The following is a 3,336-nucleotide window of genomic DNA, read 5'->3' on the forward strand; positions in this document are numbered from 1 at the left end:
CTTGGGCTCTTCAGCAATTTGTTTTACCTCTGAGAAATCATCTCCGAGGTTAACCAGTTGGCTGTTATCTGTCTGACATACTTCCAAAAACAATCATAGCGGATGAGTTCTGCCTTAGACTGCCTGTCTTTTGGAATCTGTTAACCATATCATTGACACTTTTGACTATGGCAATGAACCCTTCCCAACATCTACTTTGGAGATTTTCCTCTCTCATTTTCAGACTTACCATTTCACTCTGAGGCCACTGTTATCAACATTTACATCACAGGTTCTTTTCCTCTTATCACTAACTGTTTTCATTTTTTCTTGATTAAAGTGATGTCTGGTGTTTCTTAGTCTCACTGCATACTGTGTAAGACTGCTGAGTGACTATCCTCCATATGTGATTACAAAAGGTCCAATGGCACTTTGAGTTCTCTCTTTAAACATTACTGATGGTGGTGTTTTGCCTGTAGCTTCATACATTGATGCTCAACAACTCATGAATTGACATGGAAGACGTTCATTACATATTTTCTGACCTTCATTCCCATAAATGGTTATTTGATTTAAAAGTGTAGGTTGTATCTCTCCACCATTACACAAGAAGAGGGATTAATGGCTGTTGTCCTGGTCTTTTTGATTTTAAGAAGTTGACACACCTCCACAAACAAGGCTGTTTCAAAGTAGAAAAGTTATCACTCAAAAACATTTCGAGTTATCGAACACTATAATTTGTTGTAGATTTTTTTTAAAAGACATTGCCGTTTTCTTAGTGCAAAGGTGCACAATTGGTATTTCGCCCATCTGCAAGGAATCGAACCTTTAATTTTGAGGTTGTAAGTTCAGAAACTAACTAAATGCATTACCCATGGGGGGGGGGGCGATTTTTGATAAATCACTGGCTTGGAAAATCATGTTTGTTGTTTTTGTAGCATCCTGTATCTTGAGGAAAAAACATTATTAAAACGTGTCGACCAAACTCCTTTCATGAGATTGTTTGTTTCAGATTTTTGTCCCCTACCCCGGTGATTCAGCGGTAAGTCAAAGGCTTATAACACTATAACTCGGGTTTAGATACCAACGGTGGATAGATTACAAATAGCCCATTTTTAATCTTCGTGCTTTACAACAAATAAACAAAAATTAAAATTTTGCACAAAGCTACACATACAATTTTGAACAGATGGACTAGAGAAAAGGCAGCTAATCAACAGCACCCACCGCCAACTCTTGAGCTACTCTGACCAAACAGAAAGATTTGACCATCACTCGAAATCTTAAAGCACTCGTACCAAAAGAACCCCCCCCCCTTACAGCGGTGTGTCTGCGAACTTACAACGCTAGAAACCGGGTTTCTATACCCGTGGTTGGCAGAGCACATATAGCCCATTGTATAACTTTGTGCTTAATTACAAACAAACCAAAAGAAAATGCATGGTGTATATATGCGACAATAGGAACATAAATCATCGGATTCACAGTCCAGAGGCCTTGACCAATATGCCACTCCCGTTTCTCTTTCATGAGATATGTGAAATACTTTAATTTATATAATTTAGCAAAAAAAAAACAGGAAATACAATAACTGTAAGTGTTCGTGACAAGTGTTAAAATGCAACAATGGAAGGAAAATCACAAACAACTGTACAAAAACTAATAACAGAGAGGCGTCTTTGTTTAAAATAAACATTTCATTAACATGTCTTGCCTTTCAGCTTCACAAGTAATAATAATACGTTAAAAGCAACAACAACAAAATAATATATTCGAATACACGATAATGGACAAGTTCAACAATATAAGTTAGTGGCACTGTTACGAAAATAACTTCAAAGAATTACGAACAAATACTCAAACGAAGAGATAAATGTGCAATAAAAGGGGGAGTAAGAGTGAGGGTTGTGGGTAGCAGTTACAACAACATTAAAAGTAACAATCGGTGGTTATGGGCTTTGTAGTAGATAGAATATAGCCCAAAAGTTTGTTGTTAAACAACAAAGTTGCATGATGCACTGTGTTATATCCACCGCAAAGTTCTAACTACGAATTTTAGCATTATAAGTTTGACAGCCAATAAAAACACTTTGAAATGTTATTTAGCAATTTCACACAATAGAATACTGTACTGTACATACGAAATACTAATTAAATCATTTGCTGTGTACTACAAAATTGTAAGTCATACAAATAATAAGAATGTTTCAGATAATAACCAGGATACACATTATACAAATGCACCAAAAGTTACTAACAACGTACTTTCATATCGGCTGGCAAATTCAGCCAACTGCACAGACAAGGACTAAATAAAAAATTATTGTCAAAGAAGTATACGAAGTTTAATGTTGTAAAGAGGTTTATCGTCTGGTGTAAATAACTTTAAACAATCATAATCGGTTTGAGTATGTAAAACGGGAGATTTTGGATCAAAGATGTCATGGTGGTATCTAGACATTACGAATTTCGGTGAAGGCATTTAAATGTAAAAAACAAACTTGCAACTTTAGGAGTGTTTATTTTGGGTAAAAGATAAGAAAGTACGAGTGTTCAGTTGAGAGTCTGGTACTGTTCATATTTGAACATATGTTAATGATGTATTTAATTGTTTTTGTTTGTTTTTTGTATCCAGATAATCGCCATTGTTCGATCACATACACCCTGGTGACTCAGCGGTAATACTGAGAGTTTGTAACGCTAAATTCAAAGTTCCATCCCTGTAATTAACACAGTGTGTAAACATTACTAATCCTTGTGCTTAGGTAAAAATTACATACTACATTGCTATCCCACAGAACTGTATACTGCTCTGATCCTGTGTCTACTTCCTGGGATAGGGCAAGCCTATTCCAAAGGTTGTATATGCTCTTTGGAATAGTCGTTGACATGGGTAATCTAAGGATTGTGGGATACCTGTAACAAATTTGTTATTATATATTTATTTTAACAACGACGTTGTTTAGATTAAGTTTAAATTTAAAAACATCCGTAACTTATAGTGTTAAATATGTATTGCGAAACTCCCGCCTATTCTCCAAAGTTGAAGAAGATTATCGAGAGTATGAATCAACAATATAACTATATACGTAAACGTTTCAATATAGCTCAGTATTGGTATGTAATCTGAATTTTCTAGAAAATCTTCCCACTCCTATAAATACAACCAACGCGACGCGCCAAAGAGAGTGTCTATTAGTGGTTCACTATAATCAGTGTGTTATAAACTTCGAAAGCTATAACTGATTTTTATAACGCTTATCAATCGGAAAACTTAAGATATTTGACCAGGAATACTTATAAATTTCGAAAGTTACAAATCGTTTAACTTCAGTGGATTCTCATCGGACATTAGTA

Source organism: Limulus polyphemus, unplaced genomic scaffold (assembly GCF_000517525.1).
Source record: "Limulus polyphemus unplaced genomic scaffold, Limulus_polyphemus-2.1.2 Scaffold695, whole genome shotgun sequence".
Lineage (NCBI taxonomy): Eukaryota > Metazoa > Arthropoda > Merostomata > Xiphosura > Limulidae > Limulus > Limulus polyphemus.